Raw genomic sequence first — 20,795 nt, 5'->3', positions numbered from 1 at the left:
GAGTTCAATGCAGCAGAGGGAGCTCTGAATCCATTTTCTCTTCTGGTTCTGGCTCTGGCTTTTTTACCTCAAACCTCCCTTTTGAGACTTTGGTCCAGTCTCAAATGCACACTGCAATCAGAACTATCAACTAGAGCTTTTGGCAAATGGCTTAAGCAATCCCCACATCCAGATGTCCGACATCTTTGAACTTAAAGTTCCAATCAGTGTTGGAAACCTGCATAAATAGCTGAGGTGTCCACGTTGCCCCCATGGCTGGAAGAATGAGTCTCTATGTACGAGAATAAAAAGCCTTCTGGCACTCTGCTCCAGCAGAAAATTCTGTCCTTCTGTCCTGATCATTGTCCCCTTCTCTTCTTCAAATAGGAAAAAATAAGGCTCCCTAGTCTTTTGGAGACTTCGGTCCTCTTGTAAAACAGTCCAAGCATGGTCAGAAGGACTATCCCAAACATTAGTGCTGATACGACAACCCACAACCACCAAGTGGAAAGTGACTGTTTAAAGGAAAAGGTGATTCCATGTAACATCCATTAACTATGTGCAGAGCATTGAGCTAAGCACCAGGACAGGTACACATTTCAGGTCATCTGTAGGGGTTTTCCCTCATGGAACTTAGAGATGGAGGGTGAACGTCTGCAGAAATGTCCAGACAGGAAGATGAGCGTTTTTGTGTGAGCCCCAAAACAAGGCAACTTACTTACGATTTTCACCGCTAATTGACTTGCATGATGAAGACAATAACATGGATTTCTTTACTTCAGAATCAAAGCTCTTAGGAGCAGGATTCACCTTGAAGTCCCCGTCTCCACAGGTTTTTTTTTTTTTTTAAACCCTTACCTTCCGTCTTGGAGTCAATACTGGGTATTGGCTCCAAGGCAGAAGAGTGGTAAGGGCTAGGCAATGGGGGTCAAGTGACTTGCCCAGGGTCACACAGCTGGGAAGTGGCTGAGGCCAGATTTGAACCTAGGACCTCCCGTCTCTAGGGCTAGGTTTTTTTTTTTTTAACTAGAATTCCCCAAATTGGTTTTGGGGACATCAGCTCACAATTCCAGAGATGACAAGAATTCTAAATAATTGGCCAACTCTAAATCTGTAATCAAAGATCTTAAGTAAATAGAAGGCAGAGGTAGTTAGATGAACATATTTAATGCCAGTCTGAGCCATTCTGTTGGATTTGGTTATCTTTCTGGTTAGTTAGTTGATATCCTTGGCTACCCACTCAAACAGCAGTCATTGGCCCTTTATGGGAAAAGACATTTTCTAGTCACTGATTTAGCAGCGGGGAACAGAAAGCAGCAGATTATCTGAAGAAGCCAAAGCCCAGCAGAGGATAACTACTCACTCAATTAAGCACTCAGTCAGTCAGTCAATACACAAATACTAAGTATGTACTTTGTGCCAGGTACCATGCTAAACACTGGGAACAAAAAGAGCATCCTTCCCCTCAAGAAACTCATCCTCTAGTGGAGGAGATAACATGCATATAGACAAGCTACAGAGAGGACAAATAGAAAATCATTAAGAAAAGAAAGGCATGAGAATTAAGAGGGGTGGGGAAGAGCTTCCTGGAAAAGATGGGATTTTACTTGGGACTTAAAGGAAACCAGGAAGTCAGGCAGAGATGAGGAGGAACAGCATTCCAAGCAGGGAGGATAGTCAGAGAACATGGCCAGAACCAAGAGTTGGAGTGTCTTAGTCATGAAAGAGCAAGGAGGCCAGTGCCACTGGATTAAAGAGTAGGTGTCAGGAAGTAAAACGTAACATTTTGAAGAGCTTTGACTGCCAAACAGAGCATTTTGGATTTGATCCTCAAAGCAGTAGGAAGTCATTGCAGTCTATTGAGTGTGGGGACTAAGGGTGACATGGTTGAACCAAAAGACCAGAAAAGAGGCCAAGAAAGAAAACATAGCGAATGGTAAAAAGCGAGACAATATCAAGATAATATCAATAAAGAACATCAGCATTTCTGTGGTACTGGAGTTACCGTGTCTGCATAGACTCTGGCCTTCCAAATTCATGCCCTCCAAATATGTGCCTTTATCACATGATTTTCTGAAGTGTAATCCTTCAAAATGTTCCTTTTGTACATTTTCCCTGCAAGTGTGCCCTCCATGTATGTGTTCTTAAGTAGTCTTTGCATCTATGCCTTACCTCCATTGGCATGGTTACCTGTGGAAGAGCATATTCCTTGTATTCTTGAGAGGATAATCTTTTGGTTTTTAGTCATTTTATTGGCTAGGCTGTTTGATAATGCCATTTGTATGACCAAATGTGTTCTCTGTCTGATGGATAAAAATAAATATTGATGGGGGGGGTTGTTGGCTGATCTACAGAATGACTTGAACCTTAGGAAATTAATATGAACCCAAAAGCAAAGGGGTGTCCAAGAGGTCACAGAAATAGTGCAAGATGGACAGGGATTGAACCTTTGATTTCAATGATGTCGGGAACTACCAAATGAGGAAATTCCCTCTACTAACCAAGGTAGGTACCTTCTCTGCCAGGTATAGTCTTAGAGTTGCCTGATGCACTGAGTGGTTAAGTAGCTCCTCTGGGGCCAAAAACCAGTAAGTGTCAGAGCCTGGACTTGTACTTAGGTGTTTACAGATTCAAGACCAACTCTTTATCCAAAGTAATAAATCCTAACTCAGCCTTTTACTTGCTGTGTGACTTTGGGAAACCCCTTAATTTTTCTGAACCTCAGTTTATTCATCTTGAAGGTGATCCCCTAAGTCCTTTTCTAGCTTTAACATTCTTGGCTTCTCCTCCAATTGGTAAATGGGCAAAAGATATGAATAATTTTCAGAGGAAAAAAATCAAAGCCACATATAGATATGTGAAAAATGCTCTAAATCATTACTGATTAGAGAAATGCAAGCCAAAACAATTCTGAGATATCCTCTCACATCCATCAGATTGGTTAAAATGACAAAAAGGCAACATTACAAAGGTTGGAGTAAATGTGGAAAAAAGGGGAGACTAAAACAGCATTTGTGGAACTGCGAACTGTGCCAGCCATTTTGGAGAGCAACTTGGAATTACACCCAGAGAGTTATAAAACTTTGTATACCTTTAGACCCATCATTACCATTGCTGGGTCTGTTTCCCAAGAAGCTCAGGGAAAAAGGGAAGGACCTTTATGTTCCAAATATTTATAGCAGCCCTCTTTGTGGTGACAAAGAACTGGCAATTGAAGGGATGCCCATCAGTTGGGGAATGGTTAAACAAATTGTGCTCTATAATTGTAATGGAATACTGCTGTACCCTAAGGAATGATGAGCAGAAAGAATCACATGGGATAATGCACAGTGAAACGAGTAGAACTAAAAGAATAATACACACAGCTCCAGATTTAATACTTGAAGAACAAAATGTGAATGTTTCATCCAGAGAATGAGATGAAAAATGGAAACCTGAAAGAAATAATTTATATATACATATCCGTCTCCTAGATGATGCCTTTTATGATGCAGGAAAGAGCTAAGACACATAAGGGAATTTTATCAACAACAAATATTCTTGGTTTCTTATCCTGTGACTTGAAGGATAAGACTTTCAGGCATTCAGGCAGGGAGTTGGAAAAGAGATTTTTATACAAGGACACTTCTGAGGATCCTTTAAAATCATATCCCATAAGCTCAACTACCATAGAGGACTGGCTCCAATTCCAAGCATTGGGCTCCATGACAAGTCAGTGAGTCGTAACATCCCCATATAAATTTATAGGAAATTGAAAATGTTTAGAGAGGCAGTGCTTTTTTTTTTAATATTTTATTTGATCATTTCCAAGCATTATTCATTAAAGACAAAGATCATTTTTTTTCCTTCCCCCCATCCCCCATAGCCGACGCGTAAATCCACTGGGCATTAGATGTTTTCTTGATTTGAACCCATTGCTTTGTTGATAATATTTGCATTAGAGTGTTCATTTAGAGTCTCTCCTCTGTCATGTCCCCTCAACTGCTGTATTCAGGCAGTTGCTTTTCCTCGGTGTTTCCACTCCCATAGTTTATCCTTTGCTTATGAATAGTATTTTTTTCTCCTAGATCCCTGCAAATTGTTCAGGGACATTACACCAAGGCAGTGGTTTTTAAGACAGTAAAATTATTTTTTATCCCAGTAGAAAAAAATAAGCTCTTGATAAACATTTTAAAACACAGGAAATGATTGGAATATCAGGCTTCAGGAACTGAAGACTGAGCAAGAGCATCATTTATGGCTTGTTCTATACAATGTTTCAGTTGTTGGTTAATCCTCTTCTCACTGTATGGTTTTAATTTCTAGCCTTATTAAAGACTTAGAGCTTTATCTTTATTTTTCTTCCTAATACACCAGATGCATATAATGATCTTTATTTCTGTTATTTTCCCAGTGGTCACAGTTTCTGTTCTGCTTAATCTTTTTTATTTCACATAGTTTAATAAGTGCTATGTGGCTCTGACTTTAAAACACTGATGCATTGCAGGGACAAACTCCTGCGAAATGGAACATAATTCCTCACAGCTAGGCATTAGTTGTGCCAGCAAAGGCCACAGCAGGAAAATAAATACTGGGTACCAGATATTCTGAAGTGCATTAGAGCAGAGCTCTGGGCTTTACTGGATTTCAAGAAAGTCTTTCACTAGTATCCCTGAGCTGCATCCGTGGAACTGCCATAGCCACCTGGTACAAAGAAAAACCCTATAAAGGAGGTCCAGAGCTGTAGAATGTTGAAAGTAGAAAGGACTTTACATACAACCTTTCAGTTATATGTATTTCTTAAAATTAGATTTTGAATTTTTGAATTAAATTTTATTTTTTTTCAATCAGCAAAAATCTGTTTTCTCTTTCTCTTTTTACCCTCATCCTTCCCCAATGGAGAAAGAAAAACAAAACATCTATTATAAACATATATCATCAAGGGGGGAAAATCTCCTCATTGGAAATAAATCTGTACACATATGCATATACATATATACATGCATGTATACGTGTGTCTATATATCTATGCATGTGTTATTATTATATTATTATATATATAATACATTACAATATATTATACATTATATTAGACATAAATAGAAAGATGAATTCTCCATTGTGAATCTTTAAACTCCTTATCAGAAGGTGAGTAACAAACATGTTTTAACATTAGCCCCCAGGTTATCATGGTTGGTGGTTTCATTGATTGGAATTCCTAATTTTTAAAAAATTATCTCTATAATATTGTCATCGTTGTAAAAATGGTTGTAATGTTCTGCTCACTTCACTTTGCATTGATTCACACAGGTCTTCCCATGTTTTTCTGAAACTATAATTTTCATTATTTCTTATATTATGATTATATTCTATTATTACATATCATAACTTATTTATCCATTCCCCAATTAGCAAACAAGTCCCTCAGATTCCAAATTTTTGTCACCTCAAAAAGATCTAGAAATATATGTGTATAGCACTGCTTAGAGTTTGCTTCGATTAGGATGGGTCCTTCCATTCATATACTTTCCTTTTAATTCTCCCTTCTTTCTCCTCCTCTATTTTCCTATTGAGTGAAGAATATTTCTTTATCAACTTGTATTTGTATTCTTCTCTCCTTTCAAATAGGAATGAGTTACATATAAGCAGATACACACTATGATTCTATGAGATAATTTTCTCTAACTTTCTTCTCTCTTTCCCTCCCTCTAAAAGTTTATTCTTTCTCCTCCTCTATTTTCATTCTTCTCTTAAGATCACCAAAACATAATGACACCACTCCCAGGCCTGATTGCTTTTATATCTCTTGATGATGATAGAGGTCAAAAGGAATATGATATATAAACATATATCATATCCCCATGTTAGAACATAAACACTTTATCCTTGTTTCTGTCTATCATTGCTCATTTATGTTTTACTTTTTTATTTTTCTCTTGACTTCTATCTTTACACTTCAAAGTTTCTCTATAGCTCTGGTCATTTCATTAGGTATGCTTAAAAATTCTCTATTTCATTAAGACATTTTTCTCCTGTAGAATTCTACTCAGTTTTGCTGATTAATTTATTTTTTGTTATTAGTCTGTATTTTTTGCTTTCTTGAATATTTTATTTCAAGTTCTCCACTTCTTTTACAGTGGTGACTGCTAAATTGTGTGTGACCTTGACTATGACTTCTTGGTACTTGAATTCTTTTTTTCTGGTTACTTGCAGTATTTTTTCCTTAAATTGGAAGCTCAGTGTTTTGACTATGATGTTTCTTGGAGATCATATTCCGAAGTTTCTTTCAGGAAGTGGCCAGTGGATTCTATTTCCACTTTGTCCTCTGGTTCTAAGAGCTCTGGGTAGCTTTCATTTACATTTCTTGAAATATGATATCTAGACTCTATTTTGTTCATGGTATTTAGATAGTCCAATGGTTTTTACTTTTTTTTTTGTCTTCAAACATTAAGATTTTTTGTTGTCTCATGAAATCATTAGTTTCTGTTTTATGCATTCTAACTTTCAGAGAACTTGTTGCTTGGGCAAAGTTTTGTATCTCTTGTGGCAAATGATTAATTTCCTTTTTAATTCTCACTTCATTTCTATTTCTTTCCTCAAGAACTTTCATTTAATTTCTAAAAATATTTTCAACTACTTTTTTTTTTGGCTTTGTGTTTTTTGAGAATTCTAGTTGAATTTGTTCTCAAGCTATGTTTTCCTATGAGGCTTTGCTTGTAGATGTTTTGGAATCCATTCTCTTTTCCAGAATTTGTGTCTTAAGAAACCATGTCACCACAGAAACTTTATAGTAGGGTTCTTTTGTTGTTTGCTTATCTTTCCAATCCAATTCCTAATCTTGAATTTGATGTTAGGACTAGGCTCTGTGCACTTCCAGGTGGTAGGTCTGTGTTGGCATTAAGTATTTCAGGACCTGAGATTCATAGACTTGAGACTATGTAGTCATTGCTCCCAAACTGGTCTGATTGGAGAGCAAAGTCTATTTCCTTTCACCCTTCCTCCGCAAGTTCCTTGTGTAGGCTTGGGTATAAGTAACAGTAGACTGTCAATGGATTTAGCCATTATTAGTCAGTTGGGAAACTCAATTTGTTCAAAGTGACAGAACAACAGTCTTCCCATGGATTGGGATTCCTGCTCTATATTCCTTCATAGACCTCAATCTGCCCTAAAATCTGGAGCCAATACATTGCTCTTGTTCTGGGATCCTAGCCATATCACTGCTGAATGCCTCTGTATTTGTTCCTCACTTAGGGCTTCCCTTAGTCAACCTTGGATTTGTGGTCCAGAACTGGGTAGTGAACAAGAGAGCTGACAGTTGGTACCTGTTCCCATTGAGGTGCATTGGTAAGGGTCTGGAGCACTCAGGAATGCTCTAGAGACTTCCTTTTAACTCCTGATGGATAACCTTTCCCTACATTAGAATGTTCTTTTTTTAAAAAATTATTTATTTTTGAAATTTTTATTTAATTAAATGATTTAGAATATTTTTTCATGGTTACAAGATTCATATTCTTTCCCTCCCCCCCCTTTGGCTGGCACACGATTCCACTGGGTTTTTCATGGGTCACTGATCAAGACCTATTTCCATATTATTGATAATTTCACTAGGGTGATCTTTTAGAGTCTACATCCCCAATCCTATCCCCATCGACTCATGTAATGAAGCAATTGTTTTTTGTCTGTGTTTCTACTCCCACAGTTCTTCATTTGAATGTGGATAGTGTTCTTTCTCATAAGTCCCTCCAAAGAGTTCTGGATCATTGCATTGCTACTAATAGAGAAGTCCATTACATTCGATTTTACCACAGTGTATCAGTCTCTGTGTACATTATTCTCCTGGTTCTGCTCCTTTCACTCTGCATCAGTTCCTGGAGGTCATTCCAGTTCACATGGAATTTCTCCACGTTATTATTCCTTTGAGAACAATAGTATTCCATCACCAACATATACCACAATTTGTTCAGCCATTCCCCAATTGATGGACATCCCCTCGTTTTCCAATTTTTGCCACCACAAAGAGCACAGCTATGAATATTCTTGTACAGGTCTTTTTCCTTATTATCTTTTTGGGGTACAAACCCAGCAGTGCTGTGGCTGGATCAAAGGGCAGACAGTCTTTTAGCGCCCTTTGGGCATAGTTCCAAATTGCTATTCCAAATGGTTGGATTAGTTCACAACTTCACTAGCAATGCATTAATGTCCCTACTTTGCCACATCCCCTCCAACACTCATTATTTTCCTTTGCTGTCATGTTAGTCAATCTGCTAGGTGTAAGATGATACCTCAGAGTTGTTTTAATTTGCATTTCTCTGATTATAAGAAATTCTTTCATGTGCTTATTAATAGTTTTGATTTCTTTATCTGAAAATATTTGAAATGTCAAAAAATATTTGAGTTTATGTAAGTTTATGTGTGTTTGCTAATGTCATCTATATTTAAATTTTTGTGTATAAATATTAATATGCAACTTTTTGTTTAAAAATTCTCCTAAATATTAGCTGTTTTATATTACATTAAAGAAAAGAAAGAAAGGAAGAAAGGAGGAAAGAAAGAAAGGAAGGAAGGAAGAAAAGAAAGAAAGAAAGAAAGAAAGAAAGAAAGGAAGGAAGGAAGAAAAGAAAGAAAGAAAGAAAGGAAAAAAGAAAGAAAGAAAGAAAGAAAGGAAAAAAGAAAGAAAGAAAGAAAGGAAAAAAGAAAGAAAGAAAGAAAGGAAAAAAGAAAGAAAGAAAGAAAGGAAAAAAGAAAGAAAGAAAGAAAGAAAGAAAGGAAAAAAGAAAGAAAGAAAGAAAGAAAGGAAAAAAGAAAGAAAGAAAGAAAGGAAAAAAGAAAGGAAGAAAGAAAGGAAGGAAAAAAGGAAGAAAGAAAGAAAGAAAAGAAAGAAAGAAAGAAAGAAAGAAAGAAAGAAAGAAAGAAAGAAAGAAAGAAAGAAAGGAAGAAAGAAAGAAAGAAAGAAAGAAAGAAAGGAAGGAAGGAAAAAAGAAAGAAAGGAAGAAAAGGGCAACACCAGCAAAAAAAATGTTCTATGTATGAACTGGTGTGGTCCTCCTGGTTACATCCTGTCTCTCTGTCTCTCTGTCTCTGTCTCTGGCTCTCTACCCCCTCAAACCCTATGTTGACCTGGGCAGAAAAATGGCTCATTATGATTTTTTTTAGGATTTCCTAATTAGAATTTGGCCTGGTGCATTCTCTGAATATAGAGTTGGAAGAGGTGGTGGTGGTAATGAGCTTGTTGTACTGCTTCTCTGCCCCAGAGTACTATTTCTAAAACATTAGTCCTGTCATTTCACCTTCCAGTGCCCAAACAACTCTCTAAGGCACTCAGTTATATGAAGATGAAAGTAAAGCAATTATTAGGTGCTATTTTGTCTATATGCCAAAATATCTAACAATCTAACTGAAATAGATGAGTATTTATAAAAATATAAATGGTCTAGATTAATAGAAGAGGAAATAGAATATATAAATAACCCTATTTTAGAAAAATAAATTAAATAGGCCATAAATGATCTCTATAAGAAAAAATCCACAGGAGCAGATGGATTTAAAAATGATTTTTAACAAACTCTTAAAAAACAACTAATTCCAATACTATATAAATTATTTAGAAAATAAGCAAAGAAGGAGTCCTACCAAATTTCTTTTTTGACACAAATGTGGTTTTGATATTTAAATTAAGAAGACTGAAAACAGAGAAAGAAAACCATAGACGATTTCTCTAATGAAAATTGATGCAAAAATTTCAAATAAAACATTAGAAAGGAGATTATAGCAATATGTCACAAAGATCATATACTATGACCAGAAAGGATTTATACCAAGAATGTAAGGCTGGCTCAATATTAGGAAAAATGTTAGCATAATTGAGTACAAAACAAAAAATAATATTCTCTCAATAGATACAGAAAAAGATTTCAACAAAATTCAACATTCATTCTTATTAAAAACAGAAAACAAAGGAATAAATGCATCTTTTCTTAAAATGATAAGTGTTATCTATCTAAAACATCTGAAATGGGAATAATATAGAAGTCTCTCCACTAAGCTCAGTGGTGAAGCAAGGAGATCCATAATCATCACTATTATTCATTATTGTACTAGAAATGCTGCCTAAAGCAGAAGGACAAGGAAAAGAAATTGAAGAAATTGGAATGGGCACTGTGGAGAAAAAAACTCTTTGCAGATAATATGATGGCATACTTATAAAATCTAAAAGAATCACTAAAATCCTAGTTGTAATGATGAACAATTTTAGCCAAGTTGCAGAATGTAAAATAAACCCATACAAATCATCAGATTTTCTATATATTATCAACAAAATCCAGCAGGAGGAGACAAAAAGGGAAATTCTATTTAAAGCAAATCCAGACAATATGAAATACTTCATAATTTACCTGCCAAGAAAAAAACTAGGAACTATATGAATACAATTACAAAACACTTTTCACACAAATATACATCTAAACAACTGAAGATATATTAATTGTTCATGGGTAGACTGAGCCAATATAATAAAAATGATAGTTAAGACTAAATTAATTCACTTGATCAATGCTATACCAATTAAACTACAAAAGAATTTTTATAGAGCTAAAAATAATAATAAAATTTATCTAGAAGGAAGAAAAAGTCAAGAATATCAAGGAAATCAATGAAAAAATGTGAAGAAAAATGGCCTAGCAATAGTAGATTTCAAGCTATAGTACAAAGTAGTGAACATGAAAATAATCTGGCACTGGCTAAAAAAAATGGATATTGGAATATATTAAGTACACAATATGCAGTAGTAAATCACCATAGTAATCTAAAACCCCAAAATCCAAGCTCTGGGGACAAGAATACACCATTTGATAAAAGTTATTGGGGAAACTGGAAAGCAGTTCGCAGAAACTAGTCCCAGACTACCATCTCACACCATATACCAAGATAAGATAAAAACAGGTAAATGATGTAAGGGGTGATATCATAAACAAATTAGGGAAGCATGGAAATTTTAACTTTCAGAGGGAAGAATTTATGATCAAACAAGAAACAGAGAGAATCACTATGAGTAAATGGATAATCTTTATTACATGGAAATTAAAAACAATTTTGCACAAGCAAAATCAGTATAGCCAAAATTAGAAGGAAAGAAGAAAACTGGGAAGAAATTTTACAGCAAATTTCTCTGATAAAGGCTTCATATCTCAAATATATAGAGAACAAAATAAAATTTATTTTTAAAGAAAGCCATTCTTCAATTGATAAAAGGTTAAAGGATATGAACATTTTTCCAAAAAGCAATTAAAACTCTTGTTACATAAAAAAGCTCTTGATCATTATTGATGGCAGAAATGAAAATTCAGATAATTGAGGCACTGTCTCATACCTATCAGACTGGGTAACATGATGGGAAAGAAAATGATAAATGGTAGAGGGAATGTGGAAAAATAAGTATGTTAATACACTGGAGTTGTAAATTGTTCTAATCATTCTGGAGAACAATTTGGAACTATGTCCAAAGGGCTCTAAATTATGTATATATTTTGAATGAGCAATACTACTACGAGTTCTGTATCCTGAAGAGATTTTTTAAAGTGTCAAAGAAAAATACAATAATGAGACAACATACCCAAACTTATGGGAAGAGCCAATATGGCAGCATAGTAGCAGGGAAATCCTGAAGCAGCTTTGAATATAATTCCAAATCAACATTTAAAAAGTGTCTCAAGAGGACAGAAGTCCAAGCAGGAAAAGCAAAGGACCTCTCCCACTAAAAACAACGTGAAAGATAGGCAGTGAGAGGGATTTCCACATTATAAGGAGGCAAAACCGCACAAGATAAAGTGCAGGCCCATGCCAACCCCCACCTACCCAGCCAGACTCAGAGCCAGGATATGGGCAACAACCAAATTCTCCCAGTTTGGTTACACACACACACACACACACACACACACACACACACACACACACACATCACAGATCTACCTCTGGAAACACCTCATACAATACACCATATGTTCCAAATGGATACATGAAGGAAGAAAGGAAGGAAATAAGAATTTATTAGATATTATACTTAATATGTGTCAGGAACTGTGTTAAGCACTTTAAAAGTATTACCTTATTTGATTCTAACAATAAGTATGAGAGATAGATACTATTATGACTCTCATTTTATAGTTGAAGAAACTGAGGCAGAGATAGAAGTTAAGTGACTTGCTCAGGGTCACACACAGCTACGGTCTGAGACTGGATTTGAACTTGTTTTTTCCTGACTCTCGTACAGAGTTTTATTTATCAACTGCATTACCTAGCTCTTATGACCTAGGCGTAATAGATCACATCATAAACAAATTAGAAGAGCAATAAATATTAAATTTTAATAGGGAAACATAAATAGGAAAACAATCTTTGCACTATTTCTTTGATAAAGGGATCTATAACAACCTGATTGAGATTCCAAAACATGCAGTTTCAAAATAAGAAATACAAGTTATCAATAATCATATAAAAATTCTAAATGAGAAGAAATTGGAAAAATGAAAATTAAAGCCACTTTAAAATTCCATATTATAGCTATCAGATTGTCAAAGATGACAAAAGAGAAAAATGACAAATACTGGAGAGGATGTAGGAAAATAGATGGTGTTGTTCATTTATTTCAGTTTTGTTTAGCTCTTCATGACTCCACTTGGAGTCTTCTTGGCTGAGATATGTGGTTTGCCATTTACTTCTCCAACTCATTTTACAGATGAGGAAACTGAAGCAAAAGGGGTTAAGTGATTTGCCCAGAGTCCCACAGCTAGGATGAATCTGACACCAGCTGTAAATTCAGGAAAATGAGTTTTCCTAACTCTCAACCTGGCATTCTATTTACTATGTCACCTAGCTGCTCTGTCCAGACATCCTGGAAAGCAGTTTGTAGCTATGACCAGAAAGTTAATAAACTACTCAGTCTGTACTCCTCAAAGACATCAAAGAAGGAGGGGAAAAACTTATAGTAGCTCTTTTTATAGTAGCCAACTACCAGAAACTAAAGCACTGTCCTCATATTAAGGAATGGCTAAACTAATTGTGGTATATCAATGCAATGGAATATTATTGTTTCATAAGAAATAATGAAATAGCCAATTCCAAGAAATTGGGAGGGAAGGAATATACATTTATATAGTGTTTGTTATGTGCCAGGCATTGAGTTTTTCACAAATATTATCTTATTTGATGCTCACAACAACCCCATGATATCGGTGCTATTATTACCCCCATTTTATAGTTGAGGAAACTGAGGCAAACAGAAGTTAAGTGACTTGCCCAGGATCAGACAGCTAGTGTCTAAGGTCAGATTTGAACTCAGATTTTCCTGACTCCAAGCCCAGCACTATAACCACTGTGCCACCAGTGCCTCAATGAACTAATACAGAGTTAAATAAATATTTCTTCTTGAAAGCTTTGGTAATTTCAAGGGTTTTCCCTTCTTATTTTCCCTATCACTCATTTTCTCACTCCTTCCCCTTTGATTGTGGTTTCTTTGGAAGCAGGATCTTAAAGTGTCTCAAGACCTCCCATGAAGATAATGCATGTATAACCCAATCCAATTGCTTACCAGCTCTGGAAAGGGAGAGGGAAAGGAGGAAGGGAAACAATTTGGATCACATAACTTCAGAAAACATATGTGGAAAATTGTTATTACATGTAATTAGTAAAATAAAATGTATTAAGAAAAAGAAAAAAAGACCCCTCATGCAGGGCCATTCATAGTTCACCAGACTTAAGACTCTGCCCTAGCTGACTTTTGGGTGGTCAAAACTTGCCCCAGCTGACTATTGTGCTCTTTCTCTCAGGCTTCTCTCAGGCTGCAGAGCACAATAATGCTCTTCCCCCTCACCCCACCTAGAGTCTCTCTTCCTACTACCCTGTCCCTCTGTTCCTTAGTTCTCTGATCAGACAAAGTTCAGAGCTTGGCAGTGCTTGGGTCACTAGCTTTGCTGACTTTGTGGTGGTGTTGACCTAGCTCACACTTGTGATGCTTCAAAGTTGTCTGTCTCAGCAGTGGTAGTTCAGACCTTTGCAGCACTGGCTCTACAAGGTTGAAGCTCCTAGTGGCCTTTTGTTCCTCTGGGACTGTAGCTTCCTGACTTTCATAAACAGGGCAAAATTCTGCAGCTATGAGCTGAAATCTCCACAGCACTAGAAAGAGGGAGAGGGAGGACCTCAGTATAAAGGTGACTTAACTTGTAATCCTTCCCATATGGTGAATGATTCTATTGTGTGGGTGCTTAACATTCTGGAAACCTTAATTTCATTATTTTATTTCTACTAGTCTGAGAATAAGCAATTTAAATGAACATGTGTTCCTTTTTCTGTTTTTGTTTTTATCAACTGAGAGGCTCTCAATCTCCAAAATCAGTCCTGGAGGCTGAGAAAATATCTAATTCTCCTTCTTGTTACTCACATTATCTAGAAGTCTATTGCTTATGTTTCAAAGTTTCTCTTCAACTCTAGTTTTTGCATCAGTAATACTTCATTTTATTTTACTAAAGGTCTATTCTCTCCACCAAACCCAACCACAACTATACAAGACTTTCCAAGGCAAGTTATTTTTTGGTTATAAGCCTCTATCTTTTACCTCTTGAGATATTCTGTTGCAAAAATTTCTCTACGTTAGAGAATGAAATTGCAGCATAGTTTTCTGTGATATCGACAGTTGTTACTCTGTATTTGAATTCTTTATTCTTGGTTGCTTGCAGTCAGTTTTTTTTAGCCTGAAAACTATGGTAGGTATTATGCTAAAACATTACTGAGTATTTTCAGTTTGGGGTTTATTTCCAGAATGTTCAAGTATATCCTTACTAAGTTTCTAACATATCTGGGCAGTTTCCTTTTATGATTTTTTGAAATATGGAGTCTAGTTTTTTGTTTTGTTTTGTTTAATCATGGTTTTCAAGGGCTCTAGTGATTCTTGGCTTATCTCTCTTTAAGGTCAATTGTTTTTGATAATAAATACCTCTCATTTTGTCACATTTTTCAATTTATTGAATTTGTTCCAATATTTCTTACCCTTTCCTGAAATCATTTCTTTTGTTTACTCATTTAACCTTGACATGGCTTCACCTCCCCCACCCCATTTTTTGTACTCAAAGGTTTCAAGCCTCCCCTCCCCTTTTTAAACCAGGATTTTGGCTAGGTTGCTTGTTGCAACTCTCACATCCTCCATTGGGTTTGGGTCATCTTTTCATTCAGGTCTTAACTGGCTAGAGGACTTTTCTTCTCTTACTTTTTAGTTTTATTTTGTTGGGTTGGGTGTAGAAGACCTAGGCTTCTTTAGAATAGTCTTAATAGTACTTCTATGATGAGAGAATAGAAAGTAACTGCTCATCCTCACATTTTGGGCCTCCTGTTAGCAAATGGGAAGGGGAGTTGGGAGAGTAAGAAGCATGCTTTTTTTTAAAAAATTTTTAAGAAGGCCAATTCGGGATTTTTATACGGCTCAAAGAAAATACTCTCCTTATCTCGTCTTTTTAAAATGTTCATTTCCAAGTATCAATTGTGTCAGAATTGTGCAGATAATAAATTGTTCCAAATTGTAACCAGCCTTTCAATGGATATAATTACTTACTAAAAATAAGAAGTATAAACAATACATCATCAATTAACAGACTTGAAATATTTCCAAACCAAAGAAATCTTGAATACAGAGAAGCTTCCATATGAGGGTGACCTACAGATTGTGATGTAGTGAGAAAAGCTGGTTCCTAGAGCCAGGACAAGGCATTTGTGGGACACAGACATAATTTAAGAAAAAACAAAACAAAACAAAACCAAAGTTTGTATCCTGAAGTTTGTGGGATGATGGCTTGGCTTAGATAGCTAGCTAAAAAGTATAGAGTGGAACACATTTTTCTACTTACTTTCTAAGGTAGATGACTCAGAAATGCAGAAATTAAGTTGTGGTGCCTTTATTTAATACTTGGATTCTGAGGTAGTCAATTCTCTCCCAGATCAGGGGACTGGGTGCTGGCAGGCAGTATGATAATCATTGCCATCCCCTGAGGCCCCCGTATATAAATGCTATTGTCCTGGTATGTACCCCTAGAAGGGCCTTTCCAGTTAGCACATCCTGGCTCAGTTGTGTGGATGACCCACCCAGGCTTTGATGGCTGTAGTTCTTATAATGTGGTATGAGGCTCCCAGTAATCTAACAAGATTCTAGTGGTTAGAGTCCCTTCAATGGGATTGGCAGACTGGGGGAATTTGCACACCAAAGGGATTAGTATACCAGGGAGCTTTGGACTTGGGGGGATTAGGACACTGACTGCCTAACAGCTGGGCAGGTGCAGTTGGCTGATGCAAGCTGTTAGTCTGGTTCTGAATCGTGCAAGAAGGCAGGACTTGCTTTCTCTTAGAGAACATTGTGGGTACAAGAATCATCAAGCATTGGTGGGCTCAAATTAAGAGACACTACAGTCTTTGTTATTGTCTATGAAAGGATTTAAACCTTAACTCTAAACTCATGAATGAGATAATAGTACCTAAAGCTGGAGGAACTTTAATCTTGAATTATCACAAAATAAATCTCTGGGGACAACAGAGATCAGAATTTTCTGGCATTAAACTTGTGTGCATTTGTTAAAAAAATAATATTAGTGTAGCCCCAGAGGAACTCCAGCCCTATCTCTCATCATGAGGGTCTTGGATAAGGGGATTCCAGATTGAAGGTATTTGTTGGGTCTACCTCTTGAGCTGCCAATAATGCACTTACCCATACTTGATAAAATGAAGAGCCTGGTTTGGTGAATCTAGAACTTGGAATCAGCAAGATATGGGTTTCAATTCCACCTCAGAAATTTACAAGCTATAAAACACTAGGAAAAGCACTCTCTCTACCTGGATTTTCTCATTTGTAAAATGGGGTGGGTGAACTTTATAGCCTCGAAGATACCTTCTAGCTCTAAATAGATGAACTTATGATCTTAATTTCACCGGTCATTTAATGGAATATCATAATAAGAAAAGAAACAGGAAAAACATTTCCTTAATAAACCTGGCAGTATTCCCACAAAACACATACCATATGTGGCAAGAGTCAACATAAGTAGTGAACATATGGGACAAGGGCACAAGTAAAGGGGCATACATCTTTACTCTGTACATTAACTTGGGCAGCTAGGTGGAGCAGTGGATAGAGCACTGGGCTTGGAGTGACAAAGACCTGAGTTCAAATCCAGATTAGTAGTTCTATAACCCTGGGCAAGTCACTTAGTCCTGTTCGCCTCATAGTCTTCATCTGTATAATGATATGGAGAAAGAAATGGTCAACTGCTCCAATATCTTTGCCAAGAAAAACCCAAATGGAATCATGAAGAGTTGGAAACAACTGAAAGACAATTGAACAACAGCCTTCTCTTCATGCTTTTTATTGAATGAGAAGTCAATATATTTTGAATGGATAGAGCAAATAGTTGGTACATCAAAAGCTTGTGATTCGGTGAATGTGAGACTTGACTCTGTTAAACAACTCAAAGACATATAAATTTTTGTCTTAGAGAGTTGTCTTGAAAGTCAAAGGTAAAGCTCATAGTCATGCAGCCAGTATTTGTCAGAGGTTGAATTTGGAACAGATCTCCTACTCCAACTTGGGACACTTCAGTATGTCACAGGCAGCATCAGAACAAAACAGAAAGAGTATTAGATTTTGAGCTACAAGAGTTGATTTGGAATCCCAGGTTCATATACTATTATCCATATGAGCTTGGTCATCACTGAACTATTCTGAGTCTCAGTTTCCTTATCTGTAAACTTAGAGTATGGATTAGATGTCTTTGTGTTTTTTTTCAGGTTTAAATATATGATTGTAATACCAGGAATGCAAGGATGGTTCAATATTAGGAAAACCATCCAAATAATTGACCACATTAACAAGCAAACTAACAAAAATCACATGATTATCTCAATAGATGAAGAAAAAGCCTTTGATAAAATACAACACCCATTCCTATTGAAAACACTAGAAAGTATAGGAATAGAAGGGCCTTTTCTAAAAATAATAAACAGTATATATCTAAAACCATCAGCAAACATCATCTGCAATGGGGATAAACTAGAAACCTTCCTAATAAGATCAGGAGTGAAACAAGGATGCCCACTATCACCTCTATTATTTAACATTGTACTAGAAACACTAGCTGTAGCAATTAGAGAAGGAAAAGAAATTGAAGGTATTAAAATAGGCAAGGAAGAGACCAAGTTATTGCTCTTTGCGGATGACATGGTGGACTATTTAAAGAATCCTAGAGATTCAACCAAAAAGCTAGTCGAAACAATCAACAATTTTAGCAAAGTTGCAGGATACAAAATAAACCCACATAAGTCATCAGCATTTCTATATCTTTCCAACCCATCTCAGCAGCAGGAATTAGAAAGAGAAATTCCATTTAAAATCACCCTAGACAATATAAAATACTAAGGAATCTATCTGCTGAGACAAACACAGGAACTATATGAATACAACTACAAAACACTCTCCACACAATTAAAACTAGATCTAAACAATTGGAGAAACATTAACTGCTCATGGGTAGGATGAGCTAACATAATAAAAATGACAATCCTACTCAAATTAATTTACTTATTCAGTGCCATACCCATTGAACTACCAAAAAACTTTTTTACTGAATTAGAAAAAACCATAACAAAATTCATTTGGAAAAACAAAAGATCAAGGATATCCAGGGAAATCATGAAAAAAAAGCAAAGGAAGGTGGCCTTGCAGTTCCAGATCTCAAACTATACTATAAAGTAGTGGTTATCAAAACAGTTTGGTACTAGCTAAGAGACAGAAAGGAGGATCAGTGGAATAGACTTGGGGTAAATGACCTCAGCAAGACAGTCTATGATAAGCCCAAAGATCCCAGTTTTGGAGACCAAAACCCACTATTTGATAAAAACTGCTGGGAAAATTGGAAGACAGTATGGTAGAGATTAGGTTTGGATCAACATCTCATACCCTACACCAAGATAAACTCAGAATGGGTGAATGACCTGAATATAAAGAAGGAAAATATAAGCAAATTAGGTGAACACAGAATAGTATACTTGTCAGATCTTTGGGAAAGGAAAGACTTTAAAACCAAGCAAGAGCTAGAAAAAAATCACAAGATGTAAAATCAATATTTTTTATTACATCAAATTAAAAAGTTTTTGTACAAACAAAACTAATGTATCCAAAATTAGAAGGGAAGCAACAAATTGGGAAGCAATCTTCATTACAAAAACCTCTGACAAAGGTCTAATTACTCAAATTTATAAAGAACTAAACCAGCTGTACAAAAAATCAAGCCATTCTCCAATTGAAAAATGGGCAAGGGACATGAATAGGCAATTTTCAGTTAAAGAAATCAAAACTATTAATAAGCACATGAAAAAGTGCTCTAAATCTCTTATAATCAGAGAGATGCAAATCAAAACAACTATGAGGTATCACCTCACGCCCAGCAGACTGGCTAACATGACAGCAAAGGAAAGTAATGAATGCTGGAGGGGATGTGGTAAAGTTGGGACATTAATTTATTGCTGGTGGAGTTGTGAATGGATCCAACCATTCTGGAGGGCAATTTGGAACTATGCCCAAAGGGTGATAAAAGACTGTCTGCCCTTGGATCCAGCCATAGCACTGCTGGGTTTATATGCCAAAGAGATAATAAGGGAAAAGACCTGTACAAGAACATTCATAGCTGCGCTCTTTGTGGTGGCCAAAAATTGGAAAACAAGGGGATGCCCCTCAATTGGGGAATGGCTGAACAAAATGTGGTATATGTTGGTGATGGAATACTATTGTGCTAAAAGGAATAATAAAGTGGAGGAATTCCATGGAGACTGGAACAACCTCCAGGAAGTGATGCAGAGTCAAAGGAGCAGAACCAGGAGAACATTATACACAGAGACTGATACACTGTGGTACAATTGAATGTAAAGGACTTCTCTATTAGTTGCAATGCAGTGACCCTGAGGAACCTATGAGAAAAACCACTATCCACATCCAGAGGAAACACAGTGGGAGTAAAAACACCGAAGAAAAATAACTGCTTGAATACATGGGTTGAAGGGATATTGCTGGGGATGTAGACTCTAAATGAACCTCCTAGTGTAAACAACAACATGGAAATAGGTTCTGATCAAGGACACAAGTAATACCCAATGAAATTTTGGGTTGGCTGTGGGAAAAGTGGGTGAAGGGGAGGGAGGGAAATAATGTGATTATTGTAACCAAGGAATAATGTTCTAAATTGACTAAATAAACTTATTCAAATGGAAAAAAAGAAAGTCTGCAGGTTGGTTAGCTTGCTGAAACTAAAAAAAAAAATGAGTATCCTAGTGTAAACAACAACATGGAAATAGGTTCTGATCAAGGACCCAAGTAATACCCAATGAAATTTTGCATTGGCTGTGGGAAAAGTGGGTGAAAGGGAGGGAGGGAAATAATGTGATTATTGTAACCAAGGAATAATGTTCTAAATTGACTAAATAAACTTATTCAAAAGGAAAAAAATAAATGACATTGCTGGAAAAAAATAAATACATGATTGTAGATGCTTTTTATATTGCTCTTCTTCACTACTTCTGTATTCCAGGTAAACTGGTCATTTTGCAGTTTCCCACATTTACCATCCCATCTGCCATTTCTGTTCCATTCCCAAGCCTCGAATGCATTTGCTTCTAACCTCAGACTCTTAGAAGACCTAGTGTATTTCAAGGCTGAACTTAACTTCCGCTCAATAAAGGGGGCCCATTCTCTTGCCAGTGCCTTCCCCACTGCCACTTTTATGTATTTTGTATTTTGTTTTCTATGTACCTATGCTTCT

This window comes from Monodelphis domestica, chromosome 4 (assembly GCF_027887165.1).
Source record: "Monodelphis domestica isolate mMonDom1 chromosome 4, mMonDom1.pri, whole genome shotgun sequence".
NCBI classification, from domain to species: domain Eukaryota; kingdom Metazoa; phylum Chordata; class Mammalia; order Didelphimorphia; family Didelphidae; genus Monodelphis; species Monodelphis domestica.
The sequence above is the reverse complement of the archived record's forward strand: the minus strand, read 5'-3'. Positions refer to the sequence as shown.